The following is a 20131-nucleotide window of genomic DNA, read 5'->3' on the forward strand; positions in this document are numbered from 1 at the left end:
ACACAGCCACAATATAAAGGAATGAGTTTCAAGACACGATCTTCTAATGACAAAGGAAAAATGGTTTTAAAGGACACATTAAAGAAAGAAAAACAAATGATTAATGTAGTGGAGATGAAATCCAGCAATGAATTGCAAAGTGGGATCCTAGTTTGAAGAAAAATAATGTAAGTCTTTCAGATTAGTCTCATTAATAATCAGATGTTTTGGTCTATTTGCTTACTTGTTCATTTCATAAATGAACGAAGAAATGTTTGCTCATTTCACAAATGAGCAACTAATTCTTTGCTCATTTAAGAAATGAGCAATTAACTTTTTGATTATTTGCTAAATGAGCAAAAAATTACTTGCTCATTTATCAAATGAGCAAAGAAATGTTTGCTCATTTGACAAATGAGCAAGGATTTATTTGTTCATTTCATAAATGAACAAAGAAATGTTTGCTCATTTCACAAATGAGCAACTAATTCTTTGCTCATTTAAGAAATGAGCAATTAGCTTTTTGATTATTTGCTAAACTAGTTTTTTTTCACGCGCGCGATGCGCGCGTACCATTTTGTAAATCAAACATGCAATGGAAGTAGTTTCCATTAAATAATCATTTTAAAATTAGATACTATATGTCTCGAGTTTAAATATGGTTGTAAAAAAAAAAAAAAATAAATAAAATTGAATTACTATGTAATACTAATCTATATTTAGTTGCAATAAGGTTAGTTTTGTTCATATTGCATGTATCATTCTCTCTATCTCGATTATTTTCAATAATTATATTCATATTATTTGACCAATATTATTCTTACAAGATTAATATGCTGCATATTATATACGTGTTAACTTGATTTATGTACTTTGTTAAGTTTAAATATTTATGAAACATAATATGTCCAGATTTGATTTATAAATCATGCAATACGTAGTCTCTTTAAAATCACATAAATTTCCACAATACACTTAGGTTAGCAATACATATTTCAAAGTATACACTTAGGCATTGGTTGTTGTTTGTGTCATGTATACATATTAGATTGAATTGATGAATAAAGATTGTTATATTAAATAGATACATTAGTGAATCAAAAAGAAAATAATTTATTATGGTATTTGTGTAAATCATTATGGTGGCTTTGAATTTTCTTTATTTGTAATTATGTTGGTATGACTATTAGAAAAGAATATTGAATTTAAAGATTGTTTCAGTTACTAAAAATCAGATTGTTCAAGTCCTTTCTTGTCAAAGCAATATTTAACTGCAATTAATATGATATATATTTTTGACAAGAGTTTTTGTTATTTATAGCAGGGACAGTAGAGTTATTGTGCTGCTCGTAATTAAAATTCCATTTCACAACACCCTCTTCAATATGTCAACAATTTAGATAACTATTATTGCATAGTTTTCAATATGTATTATTGACTTAGATGTATCATGAAAGTTTGTGTTATTGTAACAAATTTTAAGTATTGCATGTTTTATATGTCTTGACTTGATTTACTTATTATTATAAATCTCCTTGAATGTAGAGTAAGAATTTGTCAGTAGATATATATATTTTGTTGTATGAGAAGGTATATACCTTACTGTATTACTTTAGCATTTGGATGATACTTGTAAATAAATTAGAGCGAGTAAAAAGGAAGTATAATTAGTGGTTATTCTATGTAAGCATGGTGTATAGAATGTTACTCGAGTAACCACTTACCAAGTTACTCAAGTAACCCCTCGAGTAACTCTTGACTGAGTAACACGAGTAACCTTTGACCGAGTAACCTCTCAAGTATTCCTTTACCAAGTGAACCCCTTGAGTAACCCCTATCTGAACCTCTCAAGTAATCCTTAATTGAGTAACCCCTTAAGTAACCCTTGACCAACTGAACCTCTCGAATTACCCTTGTCCCAAAGTCTCAAGTAACCCCTAACCGAGTAACCCCTAACTGAATAACTCGGGTAACCCCTAACAAAATAACTCGGGTAACCCCTGCCACATACAGTCTATTTCATAATAATTTCAACATTACTTTTTTTTGTAAGAGCCCACAACTATTTTATTATTTCTATATGACCAAACCATTTACACATTTTTTTTTATTATTATTTCTTATTCCAACAAACTAATAAATATTTCCCACTAACTATACTTTATATTATAAAATCACAAATTTTTGTATGTAGCATGTTGTACCGTGCAGCAAGAGGTACTCGATTTTCTCGGTATGGGATTACTCCAAATTGTCGGGGTTACTCGAGTTTCTCGGTCAGGGGTTACTCATGTTGCTGGGGTTACTCAAGTTATTTGGTCAAGGGTTACATGAGTTAGTCCTAATCGAGTAACCCTTTAAGTAACCCCTGACCTAGTAACCCCTCGAGTAATCCATGACTGAACCCGTCGAATAACCCTTAATCGAGCAACCACTCCCCGATTGAGTAACCCTTGATTAAACCCTCAAGTAACCCCTCCCTGACCAAACTCCTGAAATAACACATGACTGAATAACCATTGATCAATTGCTCGAGCAACCCTTGACTGAGTAACTCGAGTAACCTCTGACCGAGTAACCTCTCAAGTAACCCTTAACCAAGTGAACCCCATGAGTAACCCATGTATGAACCTCTCAAGTAATCCTTGATCAAGTAACCCTTGACCGAGCGAACCCCTTAAGTAACCCTTGTCCCAACCCCTCAAGTAACCCCTGACTGAGTAACTCGAGTAACCCCTAACTGAATAGCTCGGATAACCCGTAACAAAATAACTCAGGTAACCCTGCCACGTACAATCCATTTCATAATAATTGCAACACTACTTTCTTTAGTAAGAGTCCACAACTATTTAATTATTTCTCTTTTACCAACCCCGTTTACACTTTTTTTTTTATTACTTCTCTTACCTACGAACAAATAAATATATCATATTAAATATACTTTATATTTTACATCACAAATTTTTGTATGCAACTTGTTGTACCGTGCATCAGGGGTTACTTGAGTTTCTCAATATGGGATTACTCGAGTTGTCGGGGCTACTCAAGTTTCTCTGTTGTTGTCAGATGAATAAGATGCACAGCTTCTGTGGCACATCCTCTGGCTTCTGAAGAGAAGTTTCGTACGGATTATCCGTCTGACTTGTCCATTGTTCCATAGATGTAGTCATAGAATGGCATGAAGAGTGAGTAGTTTGTTCGAAAGTAAGTGTGTACAGAGGATGAAACCTATAACCACAGAAAAAACTATAATCAAACTGATGCAATTAATAGAAATAAGGGTGAGGCGATTGATAAAAGTAAAATGACATGAAAATAATTATTAGCCTAAATAGTATGCTTTCGAGAAGTTGCTCACACTAAAATGAAAATTTGAGAAACAAAAAATCAAATTATATTTGCACAGTCAAAAGAAAGGAACCCTAAATTTGACTTCACAAAACTTAAAAACTGACCAAATTGAAAGGCAAAGAAAGCCTCAATTCAAGAAATAACGATATTGGAATATAGAGGAGAAGAAAAAACAAAAAAAATTGAGGATTTACCATTAAATAGCTTCAAACAATCGACCGTAAGCCTTCTCCTCCTCTTGTACCTGTTCGATTCTGCTTATTACTACACAATCCTTCCCCCAGTTCCACCCTCTATCTCTCTCTAAGCTCATCTCCATAATAAAGATGCTACCTTTAGTGCAGTTCTATAATCCCCAAATATCCACCCCTATATTTCTCAATTTTGAAATCATCCAAATCCATCTTTACCCCACAACCATCACTCTATTTGCAACTAACACCCACCAATAATATCGGATTTTCCTGCAATAATTAGCAATATATAATTGGGGAAAAAATAACAATATAAAAAATTGACAAAAATTAGGAATCAACAAAATTATGAAACTGAAATTACCTAAAAATATGAGTTTGAAGCTCTTGACAAACCCAGAAACAATGCTATTGAAGCTTAGACTGTCAATTTTTGAAAACAAATTTCTTTTTACTATTCTTTCTCATAGTTTTTAGTTTTGTTAATATTATAAAGTCAATTCCCACTATCTCCCCTCCTAATCTCTCCTTTTATCACTTCCTTCTTGCCTTGAATCCTCTCTTAGATTGACATGATTTTGAAATATTGTACAAATTATTTCATATTTTGATCTATACAAAACCATAACAGAGCAATGGAAGCATTTATTTCAAAAGATACTTGTGCTTCTAGCATTATTCAAGCAAATAACAGACAGTTCAAACGGGGCTAACATAAAGCACAATAAAGAGGCTAACAGATTAAAAAGATTAAAAAGATACCCGAGCCATGAAGAATGGGGTTTTGAATTTATACTTGTATTCATAAGTAGCATCGATGCACTCTCAGAGTACTAAATCTGATCCATTTTGCTTCGTTAACTTTTATTGAAACCCTGACACACAAAACAATTTACCAACACAATTTTTATCAAATTTAAATCATAATCACATAAATAGGAGAACTAAAAATAATTTATGAATTGTGACACTATTCACAGCAATAAACCAGCAATGCTCTTGATCAAGAGACATGATTTTCCTCAGTGAGTTTTCTTCACTTGATGTAATATAATATTCGGTTTCTTTGTTTAAGAAAATAATGTGGAAGTATAGTATAATCTTGGGATCCAATTCTATACATGTCACAAACCCAATCTTGGTATACAATGTGGAATTATTATATGAGCTGCATCCTCTCGATCCTCCCCCTCCTCCCTCTCTCTTCATTTGCTCAATTTTCCTCTCTTTCTCACATTAGTTTTTAATGGATTGTATTTTTTAGATCTCTTTGTACTTGATTGTAGTAGAGTCAAATTATACTCTATTTATTTATCCTTCGCAACCTATGCATAGTCACTTTTTTTCCCTACTCACTCATAAATTGTTATAAATTTTAGCAAGTCTCCTTCTACTTGCTCACCTCCCTCCCTCCACTCTATCTCTTAACTTTCCTCCCTCCCTCCCCCTTCCATATTACTCACCTATCAACCTCTGCCTCCTCCTCTCTAATTCTTCTTTTCTCAATGCTAATTTTATGATTTTGCAAAATTTGGGACTTCTCTTCCTCCCCCCCTTTTTCTCTTGTAGTTTTCTTCCCTCTGCTGTTCAGTTTCATAGCAAAAGCATTAGATTGTATCAATGCTTCTACAAAAATAGATCGAGTTCAAACACATTCCAGCCAAAGATAAATGCTACTCTGTGCTTAAGCTCACCGAAACTAATACCGTGGCATCTCAATAGAGAAAACAGGTCCTCTGAACATTAATGATTCCTTAGGTATCAAATTCTATTACCAAGAATGCCTCTAGATCATATGAAAAGTGACATGCAACGTACGAGCAAAGAAAAAAAAACATAACACCAGAAAAAACAGAACTCAAACTCAAATTAAACCATCAAAATCAATCAGTATCATTCAATACCTTCTCTCCACGAATAACAGCCCCAGTTTAATAACCATGTACTTAACCCCACTAAGGTGCAACCCAGTCGGTGCAAGGGTATCGGGCTCCTCGAAACCCTTCACAATAGCAGCTATTTCATCTGGCTTAAACTGTTATTCCATGGAACACAAACCGCATCAATATCATGACCAAGTCCCATTACATCAGAGAACATAAACATATAATAAGAGAAACAAAGTGAAAAATAAGCTTTATTTGACTACATTGAGTACAAATTTATGCTACAAACTAACAATGTTGTTCTTGATTTCACATCTGTACAAGGTTGATTTTTACCAGTAAACTGAAATAACAAGACTTGTTACAATTCAAGACCCGAAAAATTCAATGCCAGAAAATCAGTGTTATACTATTGCGGTATTGCCAAATTTGGAAAAGTATCAGTCTGTCTTTGGATATCTGCTGACTCATTCATACCCCTGCTTTCAACCAGCAGAAACTTAAAAATCAATGCTATGCTGTTAAAAAAAAAAGTGATGGTATAAATTCAGGGGCAATAACAGTCAGCCAAAGAGCCCTAGAACATCAAGCCGAGGACCAAAATGTTCAAAAAATGCTATGTGGACCAGCTCACTACCTGAAAATTGACCCCACCAGTTAGGCTCAATCATATTGATCAGCTTTGGACCACTTCAGGTAGAAATCCTCCAAGGAGATGCAACTCTGAGAAGTGAGAAGCCTAAACCATGTTGTACCAACTACTCCTTGTTAATTCTGAAAAGATGAGATATTAGGATACTAATCTATACCAAGAACTTGCAGAAACATAAGAAGATAGCGAAGCCTGCTGCTTTACATTTGCTCCTGTACAACAACTATAGTTATATAGTAGTAGATATGGAATATAGATTTGATCCGTAGATGATAAATAGACTTCCCTTTTGTTCTCTTAACTCGGTACCTGCAAAAAATTGAAGCACATTTAATTATGAATATAAGAGTGCTGGAAGAACAATACCAACTACAAATTCCACAAATATATCATAAAGGTTTGGTTTAATGAGTGGAAAGTGGGTAAAGTTCTAGCAATTTTAGTATAATAGACTGTAATCCCAAACTTAACATCAATTAGTTGGAAACCAGGCAGGTCCAGTTGCTATAATACAAGTCTTGTCACATAATAAGTGGTCAGTTAAGATGTTAAATGCCATACATTAAGTCATTAATAACTAATTATTGAACCAATTAACATCAATCAATTCTGGTGGTGGCCGACATTATATATGAGGACTGAGAAGTATACGCAAGATTCATAAAAATAATGATTTATTTTTTGAAAGGATGTTCATTTATGTAATTACCCATGCATTCATCAATCATATAACAATTCCTCCACCCTGCTTATCACACAATTCAATCCCAAATATTTAAATTGTATTAACACAAAATCAAACCAACAATAATTCCTTGATCCAAGCAATTAAAAAACACCTAAACAAAACCTAAACCACTATTAAATCAAATGAACAAAACTGAAAACAAAATCAAAGCAAACCCATCAAAGTTATCATCAAAACAATATAATCAATAAAAGGGTTCACATTTAACGATTAAAGGTGAAAGCAGAAACAAGAATTAGAAATGAAAAACCCAAAATCTGGGAAATGAGAAATATATGTATACCTTGACGACCTCGAAAGGGGAAATTGCAAGAGGAAGATGAGGCATAATAGCAGGCGGAGGTGCCATCATCATCATCATCAATATATCTAACAGAGAAACTCCCGAATTTAATTTTGTAAAATTGAACTGAAACCTGAAATTTGAACATTAATCAATGAAAATCCCCAAAATTACCCACGCATAAACCACAATTTTACAATAAAAGTCACAAATTCAACCCAAAAAAACGAAAATTTACAATCGATAAAGAACGAAAAAAGTCATATGAAACAATTAATTGATTCACAAATGAGATACAAAAGGCGAGCAGGAAATCAAAAGTAAAAATTCAGATCAAAATTTTACAAGAAATAACAATTCGATAATTTAGGGAAAATCAATGAACTCACCTTGAGGAGAGAGAAGAAACGAAACAAAAAACTGAGGAGAGAGAGATTGAAAAGTGATCAGAGAGAGGAAAAGTGTGAGAAAAAGTATAATTTTTCTAAAAAAAAATTAAAAAAAAAAAAGCAAAAAAGACATAAAAGGGCAAAGTATAGGAAAATTTCAAGGGAAAAATCGGGTGCACACTGTTCATAAGGAAAAAGCAAAAAGTAGATTTTTTACCCCCCACCTTCACCCAATTTCATTTTTAAGGGTTATAGATGAGCAAGAAATTACTTGCTCATTTATCAAATGAGCATAGAAATGTTTGCTAATTTGACAAATGAGCAAGGATTTACTTGTTCATTTCATAAATGAGCAAGGATTCCTATCAAATGTTTACTTTAATTTGAAGTCTATGGTCCATTAATCTAGCAATACCGTAGGCCATTGCCTTACAAGTTACAACTGCAACTTGTGGTGTTACTTTTACATGTTTGCTCATGTTATTGAAATCTCCTAAATTGTATAGGGTTTGATTATGTTATTTTTTTTTGCAGCTGATAATCTTGGCTAAACTTCGTGAAAAGTACACCCTGTGAATAATTACAAGTGAAGTGAACATTATTCAATCTGTTAAAGAAATTGCTCAGAAGAAGAAAAAGCAAAGTAAAGTTTTTGTTGCTGACAAAGATGAAAATGCTGAAAAAGAAGAGCCTGAAGAAGAAAAAGTTCAAGGAAGAAAGAGCAAAAGACTGAAGAAAGCTGAATGTTAGGGAATTAAATAGTTAGTAGTGATGATTTGTCTTTTTTGGTTTAGGGAATTGGGTAAATTAAGATTTTATCTACTTTTAAGTAGTCTTTGAATGATGTAAAACTGATTTATAAACATATTTTACCAACAGAAGCCTACCCTTTTTTACTATAGTGATGATTATATTTGAATTAAAATTCAATCTTTTATTTGTTTTTACTTCACATACCTTGTTATATACAACCAGTGTTCATTTGAAATATTCGTTCATTTGTTAAATGAGCAAACAGATGTTTGCTCATTAAATGATAGAACAATGAATTCTTGCTCATTTGATAAATGTTCAAAGAATTTCTTGCTCATTTGATAAATGAGTAAAGAAATGTTTGCTCATTTCACAAATGAGCAACTATTTTTGCTCATTTAAGAAATGAGCTTTTACCTTTTTGATTATTTGCTAAATGAGCAAGGAATTACTTACTCATTTGATGATTGAGAAAAGATATGTTTTCTCATTTGACCCGAGGAGGGCTGATTTTGGACTGGGAGATGAAACAGGAGTGCAATTGTTCCAAGTTCATATAATAGCTAATTTGCTCACTTGCCAAATTAGCAAATAATTATTTGCTCACTTGCCAAATTAGCAAATAATTATTTGCTCATTTGACAAAATGAGTAGTTAACTATTTTCTCATTTGATAAATGAGCAAGGAATTATTGCTCATTTGAGAAATGAACAAATATTTAGTCACTCATTTGAATATGTTCTATTTTCAACTCAACAATATTGCAAAGCATTAAACTATGATTAGTACAAAATTAATAATATATTATTAAATATAAAAATTCAACAAAATCTTATATGTATATAAAAGTACCATTACACTTTTTTTGGACAATTTCTAATATCATGATGACTCAATTCACCACAACCTCTACATAATCTCTTCTTTTTTTGGTTTTGTTCTACAGCCTTTTCTTTTTCTCCCTTAAGCCTTTTTGCACTTCTACCTCTTGTTTCAACATTTGACACATCAATCTCAGTCGCTTTCTTTTTTGAAGTCTCTTCATTTGATACATGAACTCCAGTCCCTTTATTCTTTGAAACTATAGGAGGTTTGACAATTATTTCAGTTGGCACACTAGCTCCAATCAATAGCTCAATGTCTTGCTCTTTGTTTTTTTGCACTTCCAGCTGTTGTTTCATTATTTATTGCAATCCTCTTTGCTTCCAAATCCTTTCTTATTCCTTGAAGATTTATCACAAGGTCTTGAATATCTTCATCTTTGCCTTCTGCCAAACTTACACAAGTGTGTATCTCTGACCTTAAATCATTTAACAATTTTTTCTTGTCTATTATATTAGCACATTGCTCCAACAGGTTTCCTCCCAAGTCAAAAATTGGTTTCTTTAATGCCATAGTAGTCCACATATGTAACATATACTGCTCGGGAATGGTTTCAAACCTTTTTGCTTTCCAAACCCAAATCATATGTCTACATGGAATTCCTTGCCTATAAAATAGCTTACAAGAACATGTGGTGTCATAGTTAGTTGGATTAAATACAACATCAAATGTTCTAGTCCGATTTCCTTCACTTACTGTTGTAACTTCCAATTCATTTTCTTTCTTCAATTCTTCAACACCACAAGAAAAACAAGCAATTTCAACCTCGTATTGAAATTCATAAAAGACAGAGTTAGTATATAAATGTGAGGCATGCTTTTCTATCCCTAGTGGTGTTTTGCGCTCAGGATATTTGTGCTTTGAATCATTATCATTCTGACCTTGAGTGTGTCTCTGGGCATCAATTGCAGCTTCATATCTCAAGTAAAACTCAACAAGTGACACATGAGGATTGATAAAGGAGCAGAAAAAGTTGTTTTCACTTTCGGATCTTGATGTTGTACGCATTATTCCTCCAAGGAACATATCTCTAAAATAGGCCGGAATCCACTTGTCTCTTATCTTGTACATATAACCTAACCACTCATGTTGTTCCAAGTGGTATTCAATCATCACCTTGTTCCACCTTTCTTCAAACTCAGCGGGTTCAATTTCAAGGTGCCAAACGCAAGCACATAATTTTTTTAGGAAACTAGTTTCTTCTTGCATGATTGATATCTCCACCTTATCTGGTAACTTTTTCATTATGTACCACATACAGAACCGATGTTCAGTCTTCTTAAACACACTTCTAACAGCAATTTTCATTGCTGGATCCTGATCTGTGATCATACAATTAGGTTCATTCCCACCCATTGCCTGAGGAATGATCTGAACATCCATTCAAATGACACGATATCTTCCTTTGCTATGAAACCAGCAGCAAAATTAATGCAATTCTTATGATGGTCAACCCCTGTAAATGGAGTAAACACCATGTTGTACCTGTTTACACATACAAAATAAAGTTTAAATGAGCAAATAATTTAATACTCATTTGAAAAATTATCAAATAATCGATTGCTCATTTGTCAAATGAGCAAATAACTCAATGCTTATTTGTGAAATAAGCAAACAATTTTTTGCTCTTTTGTCAAATGTGCAAATAATTGAATGCTCATTTGTCATATGAGCAAATAACTCAATGTTCATTTGTGAAATGAGCAAACAATTCAATGCTCATTTGTCAAATGAGCAAATAATTCAATGCTCATTTGTCAAATGAACATGCAATTCAATGCCCATATACATACTCTTATCAAAGAATATTAGACTTATGGGGATATTCAATTTTCACATAGAAGTAATGAGCAATTAAACTAATTTTATTTAAAACAAAGTCATTAATTTTAGCCATAGCTAGTAATAACACATAAATGAATTACCTATTGGTTTGGTATGTGGTATCAAAGGATACCATATCACCAAATAGAGCATAACTCTTTTTACAAAGGGGGTCTGCCCACAATGCTCTACAAAGGCAATAATCTTCATCCATCTCAAAATCAAAGAAAAAAGCGCTCCACATTAGCTTTTTGTTGGTAAAGTTATCCACGAACATTTGAGCATCGCTTCCTTGAATGTATGCTTTTAAATCTCTATGAAAATTTTTGAAATCTTCCTTAGATGCACCAATGTTTTCATATCCTCCAACAATTTCCTTCATCATTCGAAAAGTTGTAACGGGACCAATATTCACCTATTTAAAGAACAAAACAGTTTGTCACATGAGCAAATAATTCAATGCTCATTTTTAAAATGAGCAAACAATTCAATGCTCATTTGTCAAATGAGAAAAAAATTATTTGCCCATTTGTCAAATGAGCAAACAACTTTTATTAGAACATACAAAGAATTCATGAAACATAAGAGAATTTGAAACATAAGAGAATTCATGAAACAATTCAATGCTCATTTGGCAAATGAGCAAAAAATTATTTGCTCATTTGTCAAATGAGCAAACAACTTTTATTAGAACATACATAGAATTCATGAAACATAAGAGAATTTGAAAGTGTTACCTTAGAATTATTCACAATTATTTTTTGTGTAAAATGTTCATTTTCCTTCCTTCTTTTTGGAATAGATTGCAGCTAGGTGTATAAAGTGCATGAGTATGTCCCTCATGAAATTTTGTCACTATGAATGTGTTATCATCACAATGCTTTAGGACAATATGTGCCTTGCACCCAACACGAGTAACGAGTCTCTTCCTTTTGATTGAAGCTTTTTCTTCATTGTTTTCCCCTTCCTTGTTATTTAAATCTTTTTCTACAGTAGTCTTTCTTTTCTCTTTGTATCCTTCCTTATTGCACAAGATATACTGATATTTTAATTCTTTGCTTCTTCTTTGTCTTTTAGTTGTAGACTTCCTTGTATTGAAACCAGAAGCAAATGCATAGCCTTTATAAAATTCAAGGCCCTCTTCAAGATTATTAAACTTCATCCCTATAGCTGGTTTCAACTCATTGGGGCATATTGGATGCCATTCTTTTGTTCCTCCAGGAGTGATCAAAGGTGCTACTTTAGGAGAAACTACTATTGTAGGAGTAGTTGGCACATTTGTGATGGTACTAGATTGACTCTCAACTTGTTCGTTGTTGCTCATCATTTGTGAATATGCACCTCCTTAAACACACTTAAACACACACACACACACACACACACACACACACACACACACACACACACACACATACACTCTCAATAATTAGAATTGAAATCAGATTCTTAAACAAACTTACACACACACAGACATAGATACACACTTACACTTACACACACACACACACACACATACACACACACACACTCAATAATTTCATAATCTATAATTATAACTGAAATCAGTTTCTGAAATCAGAATTGCAAGCAGAAAGAGGAGGGGGCAGGGGGGATAGGTTTGCTCATTTGTCAAATGAACATGCAATTCAATGCCCACATATATAAACTCTTACACTCAATCACACTCACACTCACACACAGACACACTGTTACACTCACTCACACACACACTCTCTCTCTCACACACACACACACATACATACACAATTCTGTATACTTAGTGTTTTTACAAGCTAATATTTGCCAAACTTATAGATCCTTGAATTACTTATGAATGTCATTAATATTTGCTCATTTTAATTGTAGTTACCTCATTTTAAATGTTCTATTATACATATTTAGGTTTGCTCATTTTAATTTATTTGCTCATTTTGAATTTGATTGAAAATAAGAACATAATAACAGCATTCAATTGAAAATAAAAACCTACTAACAACATAAATAATTGATTCAATCACTATCAAGTTTAATATGATATTATTAAAATCTCTATCAAATTAATCAAAGCTAAATAATTGATTCAATTCAATCAAATAATTGATGCAATTAAACATTCAATTCTATTAATGTAATTCGAAAATTAACATGTAATTCAATTCGAAAATTAACATGCAATTCCAAATTTTTCAGAGATGTAAAATCAAAATATTTTGAACATTCAGATTAACATGCAATTCAAAATTAAAATTACGAACAAACCTCAATGATGGATGAAATTGCGACCGTTGAAATTTGACATTATTCTCGTCAAAAATAAAATAAAACTAGATGAAGCCCGTGCGATGCACGGTTCGTTTGAATGTTTTAAAATAATTATATATATATATATATTTATGTGCTAAAATTTCATATATTTAGATAAAATTTCTAATATCAAAAGATAATATTTTATATTAATTAATTTAAACTGGAAAATCTCATTTGTCAATTTTGCTTATGTGTCATTTAAATTATTTAATTCTAAAAGAAATTAATAATCTCGTATTTAAATGGCTACAACTAAAATTTATTATCCTATGTGGCGCGCTGAAAAAATTAAATCATACGTGACTCTTTAAAAATTCAGGAAAACACTCCCCTTATATATATATATATATATATATATATATATATATATATATATATATATATATATATATATATATATATATATATATATATATATATATATATATATATATATATATATATATATATATATATATATATATATATATATATATATATATATATATATATATATATATATATATATATATATATATATAAGGTGAGTGGGTTTAATGTGAGTGGGTTTTAGAAAAGAGAGCGTTTGATTGATACGTTCGCATACTTAGCATAATTATGTTAATATAATAGCATGCTAAATGTGTTTGATTGATTACAAGTAGTATCATGCTAAGTTTGGATTGGAAATTTTGATTTAGATGTTATTGGTAATTGGATTATGAAGCAAGATTTATTTGTGATGGATTATTGAATGAAAATTAATAGTTTGGAATATTATTTATGAACCACATATTTATTTGTGGCGTGTAAGAGAGTATGTTTAATTAAACTAAATGTTTAATTTGATTTGGAATATTAAAAAGGAATTTTATTATGGTTCATATAATTTTTATTGATGCTATAAGCATGAGGAAGGAGTTATTTAAGTGTCTATGTACACGAGGAGTAAATTATATTTTTGGTGCCTTAGTGCACTTGAGGTGTTTTCAACACCGAGGGATAGGATTTGTGGTGCATTATGCGTTTAAGGTGTCTTTGACACTGAGGTAGATTAAAAAGGGTTCAACATTAAATATTATGTGGTCACTAATTATTCAAGAATTAAATTGGTATGTTTGATTGTTGAATAATTATTGTTGATTGAATGATTATGGTTCGAGAGTCATCACCAAGTTTAATAATCTGTAAATAACGTAAAGTGAAAGAGATTGCGCACCAAAACTCTTGGAACGTATATACCTTGAGTATGAACATATGGGGGGAGTTATGTGACTTTATATTTGATCATAAATTCTACTGGAGTACAGGACGCTGTACATTCCTTTTTATTATTATTATGTGCAGGAATTCCGCCACCTATGTGTGGTTTTGATGCTGGCACGGTTAGCTCCCATGTCAGTAACCTCAATTTATTTGGGGGAGGTAGAGTTGGAAACCCGTTCGATGCGTAATCAACGCTAAATAAATTATGTAGTTGTCTAGTTGAAAAGTTTTGTTGGATGTTGTATGATTGAAAAACAGATGCGATAAGGTAAGTTGTGTGTTGATAGGTAAATGCATGCTAGTGTGTTAATTACGCTTATGTACTCAGCTTTGCTTAGTGTGTGTTTGTTGGCCTTGTCTTTATCTTGGCCCTATGATGACCCATTTTTAATGGAGAGTAGTGGAAACAAGTAGAGAGAAGCTTTTCAGGTGATGAAGCATATTCATGAATGGACATGAGTGAAGAGCGAATCATGCTAGTTTCTATAAGTATATGATGTGTTTAATGCTTTAATTATTTATGATATTATTATCATGCATGACTAACGCAAAAGTTTTAAAGTTGGTTTGGTTTTAATAAGGGCCTACAATGGTTCCAAGTTGTAGGATGGTTTTATTTTACTTCGTTTGACTTTACTTTCGTTGGTTGGCTTTTCAAGTTGACTTGTTTTGAAATTAGTCTTCCGCTGTGTGTCTTTGATGGTTGTCTTAGCCGTTTTCACGGTGGCGATAATATCTTAGATATTCCTATTTAAAGTTTTAAACAGGGCAAAACAGGTATTTTAAAAGAAAGGAATTTCTAGGGTGTTACATGAATGCTATTCTATATGATTCGAAGATATTCAACTATTGGCTATTTTACAAAAAAGATTCTTATTCTTTCTTCAAATTGAAAAAACAATACAGATTTTCAAACATCAAGATTAAAGTTTTAAATTTATCATATATATATATATAATACGTAAAAATAGTACAATTAAGAATTAATCATCTTATCCAAGTTGACTATAACTTGGTTGGGTAATTTCACACAATATATGGATAGCTAAGGTGGTAAGACTTGTAACGTAATATTTGTTAGTCTCGAGTTCTAGTCTTGCTATAAGCATTTTTAAGATGTTAAATCTAATTTATTTTGTGGAGGGGACGTGGCATGTTTATAGTGCTTAAAGATGCGACATGTGGCATATATTGATGACTTGACAGGTTTATAGAGCTTGACATGTTATGTTTTAGGAATTCTATTTAATATATAAGTATAGATTATTATGCAAGTCCAACCCATTAATTACCAGGACTTTTCTTTTTGTAAACACAAACTATTGGGTGCGGGCACTTGCCCCTAAGTGTTTGTGCAGCCATAAGGTAGCGGCATAGAGGATGCTCCTCCATTTCAGATTCAACCTTAAACCTCCATTCCCTACTAACTCCAACACTTGAAAATAACAATTTTAACCTCCATTTTAGATTCAACACCCCAAAAAAATAAAAATAACAATTTTGAGGAAACGATTGATTTGACCGACGGGAAATTGAAGGTCGGCTTTGACGGACAACCTTCTTACGGTCAATGCCGCGACGACAACCGACGCCTAGAGGTGGTGCGATTTTGTGAACGCTGATAGTCCTGGGTTGGGCGGCAATTAGGGATCATCGGTGGTGGTTTGATGGCAGTGGCTCAATTGAGGTGGCTTGGCGGGAGCTGTGGTTGTTTTCGCAGAGTAGGATGTTGTTTTCACTATTGATGGTTGGGTGAGGGTGATTAGGGCTGCTTTGGTGGGTTCGATTGTTCGGTGAACGACGACTGGTGTTCCGTGGTTGGCGGTGCGATGGGTGTAGTGGAGGAGAGGGAAGATGCGAAGGAGATGGAAAAAGAAGTCATTGAAGGAACGAAACAGGAAGTTTGGAGGAGAGAGAAAATGAAAAAAATGGGGAGAATGATGAATGAGAATCTTTAATATCTTGGTTGATATGATTTCTCCATTTTGTGATACGTGGCTAATATCTTTAAAATTTTGGCTGATATGATTTTGTGAAAAACAGTGAGGAGTAGAGAAGTGAGAAAGAAATAAAAATATAAGGTCTATTTTAATCATAGTAGCCAACAAAAGACGTATATCAGCCATTAAAATGAACATATCACCCAATTGATGTCTGATATCAGTCAACATTAAGAACATATCAATCATTAATAAAAATGTATCAGCCAACAAGAGGAACATATCAGTCAATGAAAGATACATATCAGCCAACTAAGGAAGCATATTAGCCAACAAAAGGATGAAATCGGAAAAGAAAAGCAACAGGCAAGCTAACAAAATAAACATATCAGCCAACAAAATAAAACATATAAGTCAACAATTAAAATACATATTCGCCAACAAAATAAATATATTAGTTAACTAAAGAAACATATAAGCTAAGTGATGTCAGCCAACAAAAATAATATATTAGCCAACACAAAAATCATATCAGCTAACACATGAAACATATAAGCCAACAAAAATAAAAAAAATAAAATATATCATCCAACAAAAATAATATATTAGCCAACACAAAAATCATATCATCCAACAAATAAAACATATCAGCTAATACATGAAACATATAAGCCAACAAGTAAAACATATCAGTCAAGCTATCCGCACGGAAATTTGCGTGCGAGCATCCACACGCAAAACGCTCTCTTTTCTAAAACCCACTCACATTAAGCCCAAGTAACAATCCTTTTTTTTTTCTTTTTCTTTTCTTTTCTTTTCTTTTCTTTTCTTTTTTACTTTTTAGCATCCATCAAGATGTGTGGTTCCCCAAGTTATCAATGTATTTTCTCGACTGAATTTGTTATCGGTGTAGTTTCTCAAGTGGTTTTTTTAACGTTTCTATGAAAAATCATACTAAAAGAAAAATAAAATGAGGTTCACAGAATAGTTTTGTCAAAGTAACCTAAACCGAGCGCACATCTCACCAAGTTATCAATGTACATTCTCGATTGATTTTGTTATTGGTGTTGTTTTTCGAGTAATTATTTTGACTTTTTATCATCCATTAAGATTTATGTTCCCCAAGTTACTCGTTCGATATGGTACTAAAAGAAAAATAAAATGGGAATGAGGTTCACATACAAGTTTTGTCAAAGAAACCTAACCAATGTCGAGCATAAGTCTTAACCTCCAGATATTCAACCAACAAAAAAGTTGAATAAATTAGATAAACAGCCATAAAACATGGAGATGCCAAATATTATTTACTACCAAGATTATCAAATTCTAGCCTCCTAGGTGACACTATTAACATATTGTTATATACTTATATTAATTTTTACCAATCAATGTTAACAATTTTTACTCTTACAACATCACCCACTCTTAATACATCCCTGACATCTTGAACATAATCCCATGAAACTTCTGAAATATGTACTAAGCTAGTAAAATGGTATTTTCCTACATAAAATAAGTTATATACATTATGATGCCAAAAAATACCATAAAAAAAACAATCACAATTTAATAAAAAAGGGTTTAAGCATATGTATACCATCAGGGAAGCACAGATTGAGTAAGGCTCCATAGTCCTTAACCACACTGACTCTGATGCAATTGATATCATGACACCGGGAGTTAACAAGGCAATGAGCAAGATGACTAGGAGTGCTGAGTCAGAGCAGAAGGAAGAAGAGGGTGTTGAGTCACAGAAAGGTATGGTAAAGAATTCAAGCCTGCCAGAAGACACAGCTAAGGAAGGGAATAATAGTACAGGGGAAGAGAATGTGATAGCTGCTGCAAATTAGAAGGCCGTTATTTGTATTTGTCCTTTTCTTATTTTTGTCCTGTTCTTAGTCCAAGTCTTTGTATTAGGTAAACAAGGCTATTTAAATCCAATAGTGTGTAATGGCAGCTTATGCTTATGATTAATGAAAATTTCCCTTTTTTGTCAATCTTTGTTCTCTCTCTGTTTCTCTCATTATTCACATTGCTTAGTGATTAAGTCCAACAAAACTGCTCTTCTTTCCTATTTGGCTGGTTTTCTGGAATTGATCATAACCAGTCTCCATTCCTCTCTGGAATCTGACTTGGTAATTTATCATATTGCTATCACTGGTATCAGAGCAGATCCTTCCTCGGCCTGTTAATTATCACGCCTATGACAAGATCCTCATCAGATTCTTCTCAGCTGGGAAACACTGAGCTAAAGAAGATGGAGAATTCTCTGAAGGCCTTACTGCTGGATCAGGGTAAGAAACTTAAAAACCCTTGCAAAAACAACAGCTTAAATATTGATAAAAACTGCAAATCTATATCTGAGCTGAATGATTTGTTGATAGGGCTATCTGTGCAAATAACTAAATTAGTCTCTAATAATAATAATAAGACTGGCCCAGAGTCTGTGTTAATGCATAGTCAAGAATATGAACCTCCCCCTAAGCAATCCCATTACTCTGCTAGACTCACTAAGGTAGAGTTCCCTAAGTTTAATGGCACAGATTTAAAATCTTGGATCTTTAAGTGCAACCAGTTCTTTGACTTGGACAAGGTAAAGGGTCCTAATAGGGTGAAGCTAGCTGCAATACATCTTGAACATAAGGCTTTATTGTGGCATCAAACCTATAGTTTGAGAAAAAATTATGACTTACCTTGCTGGGATGTCTATGTTAAGGACATCACTGCCAGATTTGGAGACCTGTATGATGACCCTATGGCAGACCTTAAATCCTTAAAGAAATCTGGTAGTGTACAGGAATACCATGATGCTTTTGATGCCCTGGCCAGTAGATTGGATTTATTTGAACCAAATCTACTCAGTTGTTACCTTGATGGGTTGAAGAAAGATATACAATTGGCAGTAAGGATGTTCATACCTACCACTCTTCAGCAGACACTACTTTGCTTTGCCAAGCTACAAGAAGCTGCTAGTGAATCTAGGAAACCCAAACCAACCCCCAAATAGCCCCCACTCTTACCTAACCCCCCAGGGTCCAATTTTACTAACCTACCTTTTACACCCAAACCTTTGCAGATACAAAAACCCACAAACACTAACCCAACAACCTACCCTAATACAAACAGAACCACAAACACTAGCCCAGCAACCTACCTTAACACAAATAGAAGAACCCTGACACTTGTTGAGATCAGTGAGAAGAGAGCAAAAAACCAATGTTTTTGGTGTGATGAAAAGTATGAAGCAGGACACAAATGTAAAGGGAAAAGACCTCAGTTGTTCCATATTGAGGTGGATGAGCTAGATGATGATGAAACTGAGAAAGAAGAATAGGAGGTGGAAGAGCTTGAGTGTCACTACAAGAAAATTTGCTTTGGGCAACAAAAAATTTCGTTGCCCAAAACCTAGATTTCGTCGCCCAAGCCTTTGTGCAACGAGTTAAAACTCGTCGTGGGGTCGATGCCCTTGCTGTTTTGTGCAACGGGTATAATCTTCGTCGCCTAATGCTTGTTTTGTGCTACGCGTGCATTAGGTTTGGGCGTTGCCATATGTCGTTGCCTTTTCACTTTTGTGCAACGGAATAAATATTTTGTTGCCCAAATCATCTACATGGGTCAAATCATTATTCTAATATGTGCAACACTTATTTTGTTTCCCATTTTTATTTTGTGCAACGATTTATTTTAGGTTTGGTCA

The 20131-nt window shown here is 33.0% G+C and overlaps 1 long non-coding RNA gene across 2 annotated transcripts; it reads right to left on the reverse strand.

Annotated features, from left to right (window-relative positions):
- Positions 1-1931: 1931 nt before the first annotated feature.
- On the reverse strand, positions 1932-7567 carry LOC145603950 (uncharacterized). Of its 2 annotated transcripts, XR_014104919.1 has the most exons (8): positions 7483-7567; positions 7094-7226; positions 6267-6371; positions 6048-6184; positions 5429-5559; positions 4287-4399; positions 3525-3794; positions 1932-3207 (listed from the first exon to the last, which is right to left on the reverse strand). It is a non-coding gene; the product is annotated as an uncharacterized LOC145603950 (long non-coding RNA). The 2 variants fall into 2 exon arrangements; XR_014104918.1 differs by having other exon boundaries at positions 1934-3207; positions 6048-6371.
- Between the last annotated feature and the right edge of the window lie 12564 nt (positions 7568-20131).

Source organism: Chenopodium album, chromosome 1 (assembly GCF_948465745.1).
Source record: "Chenopodium album chromosome 1, dcCheAlbu1.1, whole genome shotgun sequence".
NCBI classification, from domain to species: domain Eukaryota; kingdom Viridiplantae; phylum Streptophyta; class Magnoliopsida; order Caryophyllales; family Amaranthaceae; genus Chenopodium; species Chenopodium album.